An 18,924-nucleotide genomic window follows, 5' to 3' on the forward strand; every position below is an offset into this window, starting at 1 on the left:
TGGATTTGTGACACAGAGGTGAAAGAGATTTAAAAACCAGAGGTACGTGGTTGCAGGCGAACTAAAGGTGGAAAATAAATATTCAATAGTTCACAAACTTGCAGAAACTCAGGCAAAATGGGTAACGCTAACAATAATGGATAACAATGGCTTTCTCGAAAAAGCATTTGGCCTCAGATCATGAAGTAAAGTCAGTCTGAATGTAAATTCTGGCTACTATCTTCCAAGGACACAAGGAGCAGAAGAGATTTAGCCATCAAACAGCATTTCATTGTTCATCACTGCATTAAACAGGAACTCATTGGAACTTTTAGTGAAGGTATTGTGATAATTTAGTGAAACTTCAACATTCATATAATCTTGACAATCATACTGACAGAGTGACATTCAAAGAGCAGATTGTAGATTTATTTTCAGTGTTTCATTGAATAACACATTATGTAACTGGCTAGGGACACAACTATCTCAGAGCGAATGTTGTGTGATGAAACTTAGTGAATGAGTAATGTCACCTGGGGAGATCCTCCGGGAAATTGTGATAAAGTGCAGTTTAAAGAAATATAAAGTTTTAAAGGAATTACAGAAAGGACAAGCTACAACTGGAAATAAAAACAGCCAATTACACGGGTTTGAGCAGAGAACTGGCCAAGGTAAACAGGCGGAACAGACTGAAACATGTGTCTGTAAATGAACAATGGAAAACATTTGAAGGAACAGTGTAAAATACTCAACAAAAGGAAATTCCATTGCAAAAGACAAAACCTCAGCAAGAAATTACCTCCCATCCCTACTCAGGACAAAATGGATCATATTAGATTATGAGGCTGAGAAGATCACCACAAAGTACTTAAAATCCTGAAATGAGAGAGAGTTTAAGCAGTAGGTATTAGAGGGATTGCAACGGGTCTGCTAGCAGGAGGAGGGCAGTGGAAAGGGGAATCATTGTCAGGGCTTAATGACACGATATGAACAGGGAGAGGTGGAGGTGGTGAGAGTGTTACAGAGAGTGGTCAGAGCCTGAACTTGTGTTACAAAGCCAGGACAGATTGTTGCAGATGCGGTTTGCAAAGGTAGGGAGGGACATCTGCATTGTATTTATTCATGCATGGGATGTGGGGGGTCACTGATTGGATCAGTATTCTTTGTCCCCACTGCTAATTGCCCAGAGGGCAGATCAGAGTCAGCTATATTGCTGTGGGTCTGGATTCACATGTAGGCCAGACCAGGTTAGAATGTCAGATGTCCCTCACTAATGGAGGTGACTGAACCAGATGAGTTCTACCTAACTGATCAACAATGTTTCCTCACCAATGTCTTGTTCAGACAACATGACATCCCAACTGCTACTCTCAATGTTCTAACTAATGAAGGTAACCATTCCAAACGCCGGCTTCACCAGCCTGTCTACCTGGGACATCACTTTCAAAGAACTGTCTACCTGCATCCCTGGGTCTCTGACTGACAACACTACCCAGTGCCCAAACATTAACTGTACAAGTCCCACCCTGGATTGTTTCACCAAAATGGAACACCTCACATTTATCTAATTAAACTCCATCTGCTATTCTTCAGCCCACTATCCCAGCAGTACTGTCCATCCTGTTGCATCATAGATATTCTTCTTCACTGTCCACTTTCCCACCAATGTCAGTGTCACCCAAGAAGCTTACTTACCAGGAAACCAATATTCCCATCCAAACCATTTATCCAAATGACAATCAGCAGTGGGCCCACTACACCGCTGGTCACATGCCTCCAGTCAGAAAAACATCATGTCTTCCATCACCCTCTGTCTCCTACCATCAAGCCAATTTTGTAAACAGTTCACGAGCTCCTCCTGAATGCCGTATGCTTTTACATTGATCTGAGCTTATTACCCAGTTTACCATACCGAACGCAGAACACAGAACAGTGCAGCACAAGACCCTTCGGCCATGATGCCATGCCAACCTTTTATCTGACAGTAAGATCAAACTAACCTACATACCTTTCATTTTAATGCTATCCATGTGTCTATCCACGAGTGTATTAAATGTCCCTAATGTATCGGACTCTCCCAGCACTGCTGGCAGTGCATTCCACACCCCCCACACACACTTTGTGTAAAGAACCTGCATCTGAAATCTCTCCTTAACCATCCACCTATCACCTTAAAACTCTGCCCGCTCAGAATATCCACGTATGCCATGATATAAAGAAGTCTCTCACTATTCACTCTATCTATGAGTCTCATCATCTTGTTCACCTCTACCAACTGGCCCCTCACCCTTCTTCACTCCAGTGAGAAAAGCTGAACCTCCCTCAACCTTTCTTCATAAGACATGCCCTCCACCACAGGCAGCTTCCTGGTAAACCTCCAATTTAGCCTCCCTAAGCTTCCAGTGCCTTCCTGTAATGAGGGGACCAGAACTGAACACAATATCACAAGTGGGATCCAACCCAGGCTCTATAGAGCTGCAGAATAACTTCACTGCTTTAAAACTCAATCCCCCAGCAATTGAAAGCCAACACAACATATTCCTTCACAACAACCCTAACAGCTTGGGTGGCAACTTTGAGGGATCGATGGATGTGGAACCCAAGGTCACTCTGTTCCACAACACTACCATGTATTCTGCCTTGAACCCTATATTCAGCATTCAAGTTCGACCTTCCAAAATGAATCATTTCAGACTTTTTCAGATTGAACTCCATCTGCCGCTTCTCAGCCCAGCTCCGCATCCTGACAATATCCTGCTGCAACCTACAACAGCCCTCCACACTATCCCCCCCTCCACCAACCTCCATGTCATTGGCAAAATTACTAACCCATCTTCCACAACCACATCCAAGTCATTTATTAAAAAAAAAATCACAAAGAGCAGAAGTCCTGCAACCGATTCCTGCAGAACACCATTGGTCACGGAGCTTCAGACTGAATGTTTTCCATCTATTACCACCCTCTGTCTTCTATGAGCCAGGAATTCTGTATCCAGACAGACAGGTATGCTGTATCCCATGCCTCTGTACTTTCTGAATGAGCCATAAAGGTGTTTTGTCACATTCTTGAGGAGTTCAATAAGATTTTTGAAGAAGAGATCTGTCCCTTACAAAGCCATGCTGACTATCTCTTGTCACACTATGGTTTTCTCCGGAGTCATAAATCCGCTCTCTCAGAGTCCTCTCTAATATTCTGCATACCACAGACATAAGAAAGTGAGGTCTGTAATTCCCAGGATTATCCCTATTCCCTTTCTTGAACAAGGCAATAACATTTGCCATCCTCCAATCATCTGGTACTATTCCGGTGAACAAGAAGGGTGCAATGGTCATCGCCAAAGGCACAGCAATCCATTCCCTCGCTTCATTTAGTAACTTTGGGCATATTCCATCTGGTCCAATGGACTTATCTATCTTTATGTTTCACACAATTCTCAGCACATGCTCCTTCTTAACATCAACCTGTTCACATATATCAGTCCTTTTCATGCAGTCCTCACAAATGATAATGTCCCTCTCAGTAGTGAATACTGAAGCACAGTATGCATTAAGGACCTCCCCCTACCTCCTGTGACTCAAGGCGCATGTTTTCTCCACTATCCCTGACCTGCCCTACCCTCACTCTGACCACCCTCTTGTTCCTCACATAAGTGGAGAATGCCTTATGGTCTTCCTTAATCCTTCCCAACAAAGTTTTTTCATGTCCCATTTTAGCTGTCCTCAGTCCATTCTTCAGTTCCTTCCTGGCTACCTTAAGTGAGTTCCCAGAGTGTGGAAACAGGCCATATGGCTCAACAACTCCATACAGACCCTCTGAAGAACATCCCACCCAAAACCATTCCCCCACCCTATTACTCTCCACTTACCCTGACTAATGTGTCGTTCCTGCACATCCCTGAACACTATGGGTAATTTACCATGGCTGAGTCACCTAATCTACACATCTTTAGACAGTGGGTGGAAACTGGAGCACCTGGAGCAACCCCAGGCAGACATGGGGAGAATGTGTACACTCCTCACAGAAAATCGCCCGGGACTGGAATCGAAATCGGGTCCCTGGATCTATAAGGCAGCCGTTTTAACCACTGAGCCACCGTGCTGCACCCATATAACCCTATAGAGAGCTAACGATCCTAGCATCCTCAACCTTATGTAAGCTTCCTTCTTCCTCTTGACTAGATGTTCCACATATCTTGGAACGTTGTCAAATGCGTTGCTGAAGTCCATGTAGACAACATTGACTGCTCTGCCTTCATCTCTCTCTTGGCCACCCCCTAGAAGAGTCAATCCGGTTTGTCAAACACGGTTTCCCACTCACAAAGCCATGCTGACTATCTCTAAGCAGCCCTTGCCTGACCAAATATATGTAGCTCCTTTCTCTCAGAATCTCCTCCAACAACTTCCCCATCACTGGGCTCACAGGGCTGTAATTTCCTGCATTTTCCCTGCAGTCCTTAAGCGATGGAACAGCGTTAGCTGCCCTCTCGTCTTCCGACACCTCGCTGTGTCTGATGATAATATAAATATCTCTGTTAGGGACACAGCAATTTCTTATCTAGCCTCCCCCAAGATTCTTGGATCGACCTAAATAGCGACTGAGAATTGATCTACCTTTATTTGTTTTGAGATTCCAACACTTTCTCTTCTCTGTTTAGGATTCTTTCCAAGACATCGCAAATTATTTCCCAAAGTTCCCGAGCTTCCATGTCTTTCTCCAGAGTAAATACTGATAAGACTTTTTTTTTGTTTAAGATCTCACCCATTTCCTCTGGTTCCACACATAGGCGACCTTATTGATCTTTAAGGGGCCCTAATCTCTACCAAGTTATTCTTTAGCCCTTATTGAAACTTGTACAAAGGCTTCTGAAAATTCAAATAAACCATACCCTCCGTACAAACCCCCCCCCCCCCCCCCCCAGCACACCCTTATGTATTCTGCCATTTATATTCACACTAACAAATGAATCCAACAGGCTCAAAAACAAATTCACTTTTATAAAATGTTTTCTAAGAGTTCAGTTTTTTTATTGATATGTCGTTTCTTACTCATTTCAGAATGCTGTTGACTTACAGTTCAGCTAACAGTATTTGTTTTTAGACTGGGAACATAAAGGGTTGTGAGAGTTCTTGTTTCTCAATCTGAAAAAAAGTAGCTTACAGGATCATCAAGTAAGAGAGAATGCAAATCAAATGCTGCCATTTATTACAAAGGGACTGGAGTCTAAATATAGGAAGGTCTTACTAAAACGATGCAAGGTACAAATCAGACTACACCTAGAATATTATGAACAGTGTGTGTGCCCGAAGGAAAGATATCGTTGTATCAGAGGCAGGCCAGAGACGGTCCACTCGGCTGATGTTGGAAATGGAGGGATTTTATAATAAGAAGAGATGGAGTAGAATGAGAATGAACCCATTGAAGTTGAGAAAACTGAGAGAGAAACTGAATGAAACATGCAAGATTCTGAAGTACTTTGATCGGTTAAATGCTGGGAAGTTAGAAAATAGAACAGTGCAGCAATAGGCCCTTCAGCCCACCTTGATATCATTCTCAACTCATCCATCTGTATGTACATGGTCCATGTCCCTCTATTCTCTGCCCGTTTCTGTCTAAACGCCACTTCAAAACTTTACTCACATTTCTGTTTCTCCGACCTCGCTTGGCAACTTCCACTCTCTGTGAAAAAGAACTTGCCTCACACGCCTCATTTAAACTCTCTCTTTCTCACCTTAAATCTCTGCGCTCTGCTTTTTGAAACTTACACATGGGAAAATAGATTCTGACTATCCACATTATCTATTCCTGTCCTAACGTTATATTCCTGTACCTGGTTGCCTGTCGGCCTCTGATACTCCACAAAGCAATTCGACTTTGTTTAATTTCCTCTTAACACTTAACACACCCTTAAAAACATAACACAGGTAACGTGCTTATAAACCCCTTTTGTACCCTCTCCAAAGCCTCCACATCCTTCCTATTGTGTGGAGATGATAACTGCACACAGTACTCTAAATGTGGCCAAACAGAAGTTCTGTACAATTACAACATCAGATGCAAACCACGACACCCAACGTTGTGACCGATGAAGGCCAGTGTTCCCTTTGCTTTCTTTCCCATCTGAAGCACTTCTGTTGCCATTTTCAGGGAGTTACTGCCTTGCACCAAGGTCCTTCTGTATATCAATGTCCCTCAGTAGCCTAACTTTCTTCTTGACTTTGACATCATCTCACACTTGTCCAGATTAAACTCAATTTGCCATTTCTCTGCACATCTTTCTGACTGATCTTTAACCTCCTGCAACCTCAAATGTCGTTCCTCATTAACCCCAACTCCAACAATTTTCATTTCATCTGCAATAATTATATTTGTCACGACCTTTCATTTCAATTCTGTGAGAATCTGTAACCAGGGGCAGAAAATCCCAGCAAGGGCTCACCCATTTAAGATGGAGAGAAGGAGGAATGTCTTCACTCAGAGGGTAGGGACTCTGTGGGGATTCCTGACTGCAGGGGGAAGTGGAGGCGGGTCATTAAGAATATTTACAGCAGAGATGATCAGATTTTAATTAATCAGGAAAACAAGGGTATTGTGGAATGGGCAGGAAAGTAGCATTGAAGATCATCAGGTCAGCCATGATCCTAATTGAGGGGCACAGGATACTCAATGGGCCAAATGGCCTAAATTCTGCTACTGCATCTCATGGTTTTAACTAAAACACAGTATCTACATGATAACATTATGGGTCTCTGCTCACAAAACTCCTTTATAATGGGATTATTAGATATTTATTGTTACACAGCATTTGATCTACAATAGACAGTTTTGTTGATGGCTCCTTGTTATGACGTTATAGAAAACCATCTCTTATACAATCCAGGAATCCATCCGTTACAGCCCTGATGCTCATTAGTTATCTAGTCGGGATGGAGACCACTGTCACACGGTTACTGTCCTGCCCTTGCTACAAGTAAATTCAGTGTCCTGACTGTAACCATATTGACATTACCATCACTGGTTGGTGTCTATAAAGGAATTCCTGCTAATAGTTGCTGCTGCTTGCGGTTTCTCAGCTCCACTGAAATAGACTCCAAATTTTGATCTTCAGTTCCACATGGCTATCTCATTAATGCATTAACCTCATCCTTTCTTCACAACTTGGTGGATTTTTGCCTATCCTGCCGAGATCTCAATAAACTTTCCCAGCGATGGTCTTTCTGCATCTACATTTCTGGAATGACGGGTCCATCATATCTGTTCACTGTCATTCCATCTGCCTTATGGCGAATACAGGGAGTCATTCCTCAGTAGTGGGGAGTGGAACAGATGGGTAGAGGTTGCAGAGATAGGGAGGCTTACAGGGGCTCAAGGATATTAGAGTTAAACAGAGTTACATCTAGTCAAGAATGTCAGTGGGACAAAGGGGTTTGGGTATTGGAAGAATTTACAGAGACAGCCGGAGTTGGATTAGATTCTGGAGATAGATAAAGGGATGGATGAAGAGAGAGGCAGGCAGACTGAGCAGCACAGACATGGGGTGTTTCAGGGAGAAGAGTTGAGTATATACTAACAGAGATATGGAAGGTTGTAGTGACTGAAGATGTTCATAGATGTAAGAAGGCTTCTAGGTTCTGGAGGCTACAAAATTAGGAAGGCAATGGAGAATGCCGGGTTTCTGGGTTGGAGACAGTTACAGAGATGGGGAGGGTTGCACAAACTGAAAGAGGTTCCTGTGGTCAGGAGGGTTAGTTGGGGGGGGGGGGATAATTTAAATACATTACGTCCTAAGAATTGGAGATGGATAAGGAGGTTACACATGGGTGTAGAGACTGGATGAGCTGGCATTGAAAGAGTGTCGGTTAGGAACTGGAGAGTCACAAAGTTTGGGGTTGGTGCTAAGAACGGGAAATTACACATCAAGGGATTATCCAACCAGGGAAGAATAAAGGAGCTCCAAAGATTGGGGGTGATATCAGGAAGAGGTTACACAGGGGGATCGGGCTTCAGGGGCTGCAGACGTTTATGGATATAGTGGAGGGTATGGAGCAGTTCACAGAGACAGGAACATTTTTCGGACAGTAATGAGATGCACAGGCATTAGTGAATGCAAGAATGGGAAGCTTAGTGGGACTGGAGGAGCGAAGAAAGGTACGGACAGTAGTGGTGGCTGCAGATGTTAACGGATTATAGAGAGATTTGCAGATTAGAGAGAGGGTGGCCTTCAGATTCTGTCAGACATTGCAGGAACTGGAGTAAGCTTGGCAAATGGGAATTTGCAGTTATAGAAGGTGCTGAAGGGACAGGAACCAGCAAACGATGTCAGGAGGGTTGTGGAGGCAGTTGATTGTTAGAGATACGGACGGCTGCAGAGTTTGCAGTGGATCATACAGACAGGGAGGGCTCTAAGAGCAGGGGAAAGTAACAGAAATAGAGAAATTGCAGTGCCTGAAGAGGGTTCAGCAATCAGGAGGTTTCAAGATGCAAGACAATGTTATAAAGACTGGGACAGTTATTGGATGGGAAGAGCATACAAAGATAAGGAGGGCTTTCAACAGTGTAGGATAGTATGTTCCAGAGTTGGAGAGAGTTTCACTACTAAAGGGGGTTAGAAAGATCAGGAGGATTTCAGGTTATTGGAGCAGCTTTGACTGTAGAGTTTCTGCAGAGATAGGGAGACACGTGGAGACTAGAACAGGTGACATAGAGAGGGGGGGGGGGGTTTAAGAAGAAGGAGGACTTTTCAGAGAAATGGTGGGATGTAGGGATGGGACATGGTGAGAGTCACAGTGGGAATTACGGCAGCTCATGGAAGGAACGGGAATAAATAGTGTCGTCATAAAGGGAGGATGGTAAAGGTATAAAGATTTGTAGTGATTGAAGGAGATTACATGAACAGGGAGGGTAGTCGGGACCAGCAGAGTTTACAGAGATTGAGTGTGTTTTAGAGAGGAAGAGATTATCATCATTATTAGGATTGTAGAGACTACATTCCATGATAGGGACGGTAGAACTGGATGGTATACACAGCCATGGAGGATGTTAACAGGTGGAGAAGGTTCCTAAGGTCAGGAGGTCCTTGGGAGATTGCACATGTCGTGAGATTCTCAAGTAGGAGCCTGACATAGTTTCAAAGACAGGGAGGTATTTCAAGTCTGGAAGGGATTACACAGATCGGGACAGCTCAATGGACTGAATAATTTTTCACGGATAAGGAAGAGTTGCAGGAGCTGAAGGAGTTTGCACAGATGGGGATGGATGTAGAGGTTAAAGGCAATTACATTGACATGGAGGGTAGTATTGGTAGGAGGAGCTTACAGGGATAGACAGGACTGTCGGGGCTTACAGACCTGAAGGAATTTACTATCTACTGGAGAAATTTAGGGATTAGGGTGTTAGTGATTGGAGAACCTGACAGAGACAGAGAGCATTGTGTGGACTGGAGGAGCTTCCAAACATAGGAAGGATTATCGGGACTGGAGGTTATTACAGAAATCACTAATACAGCATGGGCCAGGAGTGATGCATGCTATCACCTGTGCTGTCTCAGTGAGGACCGGTACAACAGAGGGGAAAACACTATCTTCACAAGATGGTGGGAATGCAGCCTAGAATGTTACTGTTCCTTTGCCCAGCTCTGTATCTGTGTCCTGTCTTCTGGGTCTTAATACAGAAGGTCACTTTACTCCTCGCTGAGCTGTTCACAGTGAATGATCTTACAGATTTCAGGATTTAATGAAGGTTCCAGACCTCCCTCTCCATCTCTCTCTGGCTTAGCAAGGCTCTTCAATGAGGTGATGGATGAGACAGGATTTAGGAAGATCCTGATTACCTGCCTAAGACAGAGCAAAGGACAGAATGGGAAATTAGAGTGATCCAGTGAGGATAACCCATGTACAGTACCACTGAGTCCAGCAGAGATCTGGAAAGTCACAGACTCCATCCCTAGCCTGTGTTGCCTCGTCTGTCTGGAATGGAAAATCCTGTTGGCTCAGGATCTTGAGTAGCTTCAAGAGTGAAAGGTCTGACAGAGGCAACAATTAGACACTCACAGTGAGGGATATCACATGGAGAGAGACTGAGTAATATCACCAGAGTGCAGGAAGGTTTAAGAATCACGCAATGGTGTCAGAAGAAGTGGGTCTGATGCAGTGGGCACTGCTACCAGTACTCAGGGAGTCAGCTATTTTATTGGGATGGTACAGTGGTGGGACCAGTGCCCTGGTCAATAATATGTCCAAAATTATGCAGAGTGCTTTAAACTGACACAGAAGAGGAGGGACAGGGTTCAGCTGAAGGGAAATTCCCAATTCCATAGAGGAAGGTTGAAATATTGAAACATGGGGAAGTAGCTGAAGACAAAAAGAAAGAAACTGGAAGAAACTGAGTTTAAGTAAAATTGTACATCAGCAGATAATTTTGTGTCAGGGAATTGTGGCAGAAATGTAATTTACTGTTTCTTAATCTGAATGCCCGAAGCATTTTCCATAAGTGATATGCACGAGTGGCTTGTGATTTCTGCCTAATCACCATCAGGGAGACGTGGGCACAGAGTTGGGCATTAATATTCCCGCCTACACAACCTTGTGGAAAGTCAGGCGGAATGGGAAGCTAGATGGGGAAATCTCAGTTAGAGATAATGTTGGGATTCAAAAGAAAATATGTGGCCTCAGATTATCAATCATAAAGACACCAAATTCTGAGTAATAAGAGTCAGAACACAGAAGTGGAAGGGCAGTGTTAAAGCCCCTTTACAGCATTATATTGCGAGACACTGCACTAACAGGGAATTATTGGAATTTGTAACAAAGGCACTGGGATAATTGTGAGGAGGTTCAATTTCCCTTTTTCATCCTCTCATTGGCGGTGTGTCACAGATGAGGCTGACTCTCTCCCACTCTCAGGGGGAGTCTGTAGGTGGGTGTACAGACCGATGTGGCCTTTCACAGATTCTGTTACACCTGGGGCAGGTGGTGGCCGTGGGAAGGGGGTGGATGTGGCGTTGGTGTGGCTCGACACCTTCCCAAAGCTCCTCCATCACTTTGGACGGTCTTGGCCCAGTAATTCCCAGGATTTACCAGATTTGAATAATGGATGCTTGGAAGACAAAAATACCTAACAATTCTCAAGACGTCAATGCTTCAGTAATAGGGAAGCATTTCTAAAAGGGATCACTCCGTGTCGAATAGTAGGAGGAAACATGTAGAAAGGGGAAACATTGTCAGGGTATAATGAAATGATAGGAACAGGGAGAGTTGAAGATTCTGAAGATAGTGATATTGGCACAGAGAGGGACAAGGGCCTGAACAATGTTACAAAGCCAGTACGTAGTGCTGCAGCTGGAGGGGTTTGCAGCGGTAAGCGACGGAAGTATGTATTTTTATTTATTCATTCATGGGCTGAGGATGTCACTGCCTGGACCAGCATACATTATCCACTGCTACTTATTCAGAGGTAGCTCAGGATCAGCCGTATTGCTGTGGGTCTGGAGTCACATGTCATCCAGACTGGGTAACAATGTCAGATGTCCTTCCCACAAGGACATGAGTGAACTAGTGGAGTTTTTCCACATAATCAACAATGTTATTATGGTGGCTTCACTAATGTCTTGTACAGACACAACATGACATCCCAACTCCTACTCTCAATGCTCTGCCCTATGAAGGGAACCATCCCAAACACCTGCTTCACCAGCCTCTTTACATGTGACACCACTTTCAAAGAACCTTGTACCTGCATCTTTACGTCTCTCAATTTGACAACATTACCCAGGGCACAAACATAACAAGTACAGTGCTGGTTTGCCTGATTACACAAAGGGAGGGTTGGTAGGAATCTATGTAGGAACTGGAGGACTCTGTACAGACAGTGAGGTGAAATGGATGGTGGAAGGTTTGCGGTAATGAGGTGCTACAGGACAGGATGGAGTGCTGTTGGGACTGGAGAAGGTAACAGTGACATCATGTACTGGAGAGGCTGGAGGAAGGTACAAAGATGGGGTGGTCAGTAAGGGCTAGATGTTACAGAGTGGGCTGTAGGTGTTGGACAAGATGACAGACATAAGGATTTTTATAGTGTTTTGGTGATAGTGGTCATAACACTAGCTATCAAAGTTATTTTGGAAAAATATAAGGATAGGGCAGAAGTGAAGACGCCAAATTTGTGGAAGCCCCCTAATCACTGGAATATCACCGTCACTGGGCATTATCATGATCACGAGACAGGATCTGGCAGACACAGACTGCGAGGAACTATTTGCTGTTGGGTTCATATTCAGAAAGAGGAAGTATGTCAAAGTGATACAGGGAGAATTCAAGGCCAGTGTGTTCTGTGAAGAGTGAATGACGAAGGAATAACTCCAGTGAATACTGGTCAAGCGATATCCTGAGCTGGATAAAGGAAGTACAATGCAATGAAAACAGGCAAGACCGACCAACGTATAGAGAGTGAAAGGGGATCCTTAAAATGACAGGCAAATAATGGGCATGATACTGGTGATATTGGCAGATACTGTTAAGGAGAGGCCACAAGGTACTTAATGAGTATAGTTGGAGGAAGAGGATTCCCATGTAAACAGTGAGGCTTGTTGGAAACCAAAGGGACAATCTGTGCATGGAGCCAGAGGAAGTAGGTGAGAACTTCAATGAATACTTCGCACCTGTATTCACACAGGAGAAAGACATTGTAGCTGGGGATTTCAGTCGGGATGGTGAGGTTCTAGAACATGTGAAGATCAATAAGGAGGAGATATTAAATGTTTTCACAGGCATAAAGGTGGAGAAATCCCCAGTGCCCAATGAAATGTATCCCAGGCTGCTATGGGAGGTGAGGGAGGAGATTGCTGGGGCCCTGGTGGATATATTTAATACTTTGCTGGCCACAGGTGAAGTACTGAATGACTGGAGGATCGCTAATGTGGTTCCTTTGTTCAAGAAGGGCAGCAGGGATAGGCCAGGTAATTACAGAGCAGATAGTCTGACAGCAGGGGGAGGGAAATTATTGGGAACAATTGTGAGGATGAATCAACACTTCCAAAGGCAAGGATCACCTCGGCAGCGGCATCACGGATTTGGTAGAGGGAGATACTGTCTGAGGAATTCAGTTCAGTTTTTTTGAAATGGTGTCTAAAAATATTGATGAGGGCAGTTCAGACGGTGTGGTTTACATGGACTTGAATAAGACCTTTGACAAGGTCCCTCATGGAAGGCTGGTCCGAAAGTAAAGACCCACTGGGATCCAAAGCAAGTTGGTAATTTGGTGACAAAATTAGTGGATAGACTTATTCGTGTTGGAAATTCTATCACCAGTGGGTGTTCCACAGGAATCTGTGCAGGACCCATTGCTGGTTATTCTGTGGAATAATAACTCCGATGTGAAAGCAGCAGGAACCATTAGTAGGTGTGTAGATGGCATGAAAGATGAGGGGGATGGTCTCAGGCTACAGTCAAATATCGATCAGATGAGAAACTGGGCAGTTTAATGGCAGATGGAGTTTACTACTTCTGATCACTGTGAGGTAATTCACTGTGGGAAGTCTCATAAGCGAAGGATATAAATCATGAAGGGTAGGTCCTCCTGGAGTACCGAGTAACACCAGGACCTTGGTGGACTAGTCTCTGGATGTCTGAAGGTGTCAGCACAAGTGGACCTGAACTGGGAGAAGGTGGGGGAGCCATATCATGGTGGGACGAATTGTTAGAGCTGCTTGAGAGGATATAATTTAATCTGGCAGGGTGTTGCACCTTAAACAGTCGTAAGGCCAGAAAGAAGATTGAGGTTGGTGCACAAGTTAAAGACAGCACTTTCAGCAGACAAGGCAGGCAAGAATATAGCAGGAAATGGAGGGGGCTGGGGAGCTGATGATTAAACTGCGTTCATTTCAATACAAGGGGCCTGACAGCTAAGGAAGCTGAACTCAGGGCATGGATTGGAACATGGGACTGGGAGATGAAAGTTATTACAGGAACACAGCTGAGGGAGGGACAGGACTGGCAACTCATTGTTTCAAGGTGGAGATGCTACAGGAAGCATCGAAAGGGAGGAAAGAGAGGACACGTGGTTGTGGGTTTTGATTGCATAAATCATTACATCAGTACTTAGAGAGGATATTCCTGTGGGATCACCCAGTGAAGCTATGTTAGTGGAACTGAGAAATAAGAATGGGTCATCACTCTGACACGATTGTCTTACTGACCCTGAATAATCAGTGGCATACTGACGAACTAACATATCAGGAGAACTCGAATATCAATCATAATAATAGGCCTGTTATGGTTGGGGTTTTTAAACTTTCTAAACATAGACTGGGACTGCCAGTTATTAGTGTTTGCAAGGGAGGAATTTGGTGATTGTGTTCCAAAAACTCCCAATCAATATGTAAATGGCCTGAAAAGAGAAAGGGGCAAAATCTGACCTCCCCTTGGGAAACAAGGTCGGAAAAGGGACTGAGGTGTGAGTGGGAAAGCATTTTGCCAAAGTGAGCACAGTTCTAGTCGTTTGAAAACAGCGACGGAAAAGGACAGGCCTGGTGCACAAGTTAAAGTTATAAAATGGGGCCGGAACAATCTTGATAATATTAGCCAGGAACTTTCAAAAGGTGATTGAGAAGTCGACGTGCAGGGAAAGGGAAGTCTGGCAAGTTAGAATATTTTAAAAGAGAGATATGTTGAGCGATCACCACCAGCATGTTCCTGTTTGTGTGCAGGTCAATGCTGACAGCATTTAGAAACACTGGTTGTCTACTGAGGGGCTGGTCAAGGAAAAGGGGGCACATGTCAGGTATAGCCAGCTGGATTAAGGGGACCCCTGAGGATCACAGGGACTTTAGGAATATACTTTGGGTAGAAATCAGAAATCAGGAAATCAGAAAGTGTACATGCAATAGCCTTGGCAGAGAACATAAGGAGAATCCAAAAGTGATTGTATAAATATATTGAGTAAAAGAGTAACTCGTGTCCCTGAAAGATCAATGAGACCATTGATGTGTGGAACCACAGAATATGGCAATGACCTTAAACACATTTTTTCCCTCCAGAACTTACTGTGGACAAAGACTGGGCAACTCAGGGAACAAGAGTAATACGTTAGACCACAATTGGAGTATTCTGCAATTCCAGTCTCCCCGCTATAGCAAAGATATTGTGAAATTTGAATGTGTTCAGAAAAGATTTACAAGATGTTTCCCGGGTTGTTGGTGAATAAGCTGGGGTTGTTTTCCCTGGAGCATTGGAGACTGAGGGGTGACCTGACAGAGGTTTATCTCAACATGGGGTGTATGGATTGTGTAAACAGTCAAGGTCTTTTCCCAGGGGTTGGAGAGTCCAAAACTAGAGGGCATAGGTTTAAGGTTAAAGGGAAAGGTTTAAACGGCACTGAAGGGCCAGCTTTTTTTTTGCACACGGTGATGTGTGTATGGAATGAGCTGAGAGAGAAAATAGCAGATATTGATAATATGACAACATTTGAGAGATATTTAGATGGGTATATGAATAATAATGGTTTATATGTACATGGACCAAATGCTGGTAAATGGGATGGATTTATTTACATCTTCTGGTCAGCATGGATGAGTTGGACTGAAGGGTCTGTTTCCATGCTGTACATCTCAATGACATGAAAACAGTGCATGTGATAGAAGGTTTTAAAACACAAAGGTATGGAAAGCCCCAGGACCTGATTAAATGTATCACAGAACACTGTGGGCTGCTAGGGAAGAAATTGTGGAGCCCTGAGCAAAGATATGTGTACCATTGACAGCCGTGTGTGACGGGCTGGAAAGGCTGGAGGGTGGCATAATGGGCGGTGAAGGAGGTTTTTTTGAGATTACAAAGGGATCTTGATGAAATGGGTGAATGGGCTGAAAAAGGTAGATGGAAGTCAATCTGAATAAATGTAAGGTAGTGCACTTGGTAAAACAAACAAGGGTAGAGCTTATACAATTAATGTTCGGGACTCAGTTAGTGTTTTAGAGCAGAGGGACCTCCGGGTTCAGGTACATAATTCTTGAAGTTGGCATCACAGGATGGACAAGGCAGTGCTTGGCATGCCTGACTATTGCTCAGTCCATTGAATGGAGCATTTGGGATGTCATGCTGAGATTGCAGAGACATTTGTGAGGCCTGTTCTACAATACTCCATCCAGTTCTGGTTGCCCAGAAATGTAGAGGATATTATTAAGCTGCAGGGGGTTCAGAAGAGATTTCCCAGAATGTTGCTGGCGATGGAAGGCATGAGTTCTGAAAAATGGCTGGATAGGCTGATTCTTTTTTCACTGGAGCCTGGAGGTTGAGACGGTGATGTTAGAAAAGTTTATTTTTAAAAATGAGGAAAATAGATTGATTTAATGGCAGTTGTCTTTTCCTCAGGATGGGGTCTCTCAAGAGGAGGAACCACATTTTAGAGATGAGAAGAGAGAGATGTTCAAAAAAAAAGACATGGGGGCAACTTGTTAGACAGATGGTGTTTTCATTGTGGAATGAACTTCCTCAGGAAGGGGGGGATGTGGGTTACAACGTTTAAAATACAGAGATACAAACGAGTATTTTGCATCAGTTTTTACTGTGGAAAAGGATACGGAAGATATAGAATGTAGGGAAATAGATGGTGACACGTTGCAAAGTGTCAATATTACAGAGGAGCAAGTGTTGGATGTCTTGAAATGCATAAAGGTGGAAAACCTCCCAGGACTTGATCAGGTGTAACCGTGAACTCTGTGGGAAGCTAGAGAAGTGATCACTGGACCTCTTGCTGAGATATTTGTATCATAGATTGTCACAGGTGAGGCGCCGGAAGACTGGAAGTTGGCAAACGTGGTGCCACTGTTTAAGAAGTTTGGTAAGGACAAGCCAGGGATTTACAAAGCAGTGAGTCTGACGTCGGTGGTGGGCAAGTTGTTGGAGGGAATCCTGAGGGACAGGATGCACATGTATTTGGAAAGCAAGGACTGATTAGGGACAGTCAACATGGCTTTGTGCGTGGGAGATCCTGTCTCACAAACTTGATTGAGTTTTTTGAAGAAGTAACAAAGAGGATTGATGAGGGCTGAGCGGTAGATGCGACCGATATGGACTTCAGTGAGGCATTCGAGGAAAAAGTGTGGAATGTAGATGCTGGATTTGCCTTCTCTATTACCTGCTGAATCTGTAAGCTACCTTTTTCAGATTGATAAACAAGAACTCCCTGAACTCTTTCTGGTGTCGGTCTGAAACCAAATACTGTTAGCCTGACAGTACGTCGGGAGCAAACTGAAACTGTGACAAAGGATAAGTCAATATGCAATAACTGGCCACTCAGAAACACATTTGATAAAAGAGAATTTGTTTTGAGCCTGTTGGATTTAATTTGTTGGTGTGAATATAAATGGCAGAATTGTAAGGGTGTAGAGGGGGTGGAGTGGTATAGGGGATATGGTGTATTTGACTAATCGGACGCCTTTATGCAAGTTTCAATAAGGGCTAAGGAGTAACCTGGTAGAGAATAGGGCCCCATAAAGATCAATAAGGTCACCCATGTGTGGAACCAGAGGAGATGGGTGAGGTATTAGACAAAATAGTCTTGTCAGTCTTTACTGTGGTGAAAGACATGGAAACTCGGGAACTTGAGGAAATAAATAATGATGTGTTGAAAAGAATCCTCACCAGATAAGAGAAAGGGCTGGAATCTTAAAACAAATAAATGTAGATCAATCCTCAGTAGCTCATTAGGTCAATCCTAAAATATTAATGGAAACTAGGGAAGAGATTACAGTGTCCCTAACAGAGATATTTATATTATCAACAGACAAAGTGAGACGTTGGAAGGCTAGAGGTTGGCGAACACTGCTCCATCACTTAAGGGATGCAGGAAAAAGCCAGGAAATCACAGCCCAGCCAGCCCGGTGATGGGGAAGGTGTTGGAGGAGATTCTGAGTGAAATGAGCTCCTTATATTTACAAAGACAAGGGCTGATCCAAGACAGTCAGTAAGGCTTTGTGAGTGGGAAATCATGTTTCACAAACCGGATTGACTCTTTGAGGAGGTGGCCATAGATGAAGGCAGAGCAGTCAACGTTGTCCACATGGACTTTAGCATCTAATCAAGAGGAAGAAGGAACCTTACTTAAGGTTGAGGAAGCAAGGATCAGACAGGGCTCCAGAGAGTTACATTGGGTGGCACGGTGTCTCAGTGGTTAACACTACGACCTCATAGCACCACGGATTCCATTTCGCTTCCAGCCTCAGGTGACAGTCTGTGTGGAATTTATACATTCTCCCTGTGTCTAAATGGGGTTCCTCCAGATGCTCTGGTTACCTCCCACGGCCCAAAGATGTGCATCCTAGTTGACTCAGCCATGCTAAATTACCCATAGTGTTCACGGATGGGGAGGTTTGGCGCATTAGTCAGGGCAAATAGAGAGTAATAGGGTGGGGGAATAGGGCTGGGTTGGATACTGTTTGGAGGGTACATATGGAGGTGTTGGGTCAAATGGCCTGTTTCCACACTGTAGGGATTCTCTGAAGGTAACAGGAAGGAACTGAGGAATTGACTTAGGGCAACTAGAAGGGGGCATGAAAAACCATTGTTGGGAAAATTAGGGAAAACCGTAAGGCATTCGTCACTTACGCGAGGAAGAAGAGCATGGCCAGAGTGAGGATAAGGCCAATCTGGGATAGAGGAAGGAAATTGAGCCTGGAGTCACAGGAGGTAACGGAGGTCCTTAATGAATACTATGTCTCAGTATTCACTGCTGAGAAGGGCCTTGTCGTTTGTGAGGAGAGCGTGAAACAGGCCGTTGCACGTGAACAGGCGGGTGTTAAGAAGGAGGATGTGCTGAGAAGTTTGTAAAAGATAAGGATAGATAAGTCACTGAACCAGACTGGATGCGTTCAAAGTTACTACACGAAGCGAGGGAATGGATTACTGAGCACCTGGTGATGACGTTTGCCCCCTCACTGTCCACTGGAGTCGGACCAG

Source organism: Chiloscyllium punctatum, chromosome 18, assembly GCF_047496795.1.
Source record: "Chiloscyllium punctatum isolate Juve2018m chromosome 18, sChiPun1.3, whole genome shotgun sequence".
Classification (NCBI taxonomy): Eukaryota; Metazoa; Chordata; class Chondrichthyes; order Orectolobiformes; family Hemiscylliidae; genus Chiloscyllium; species Chiloscyllium punctatum.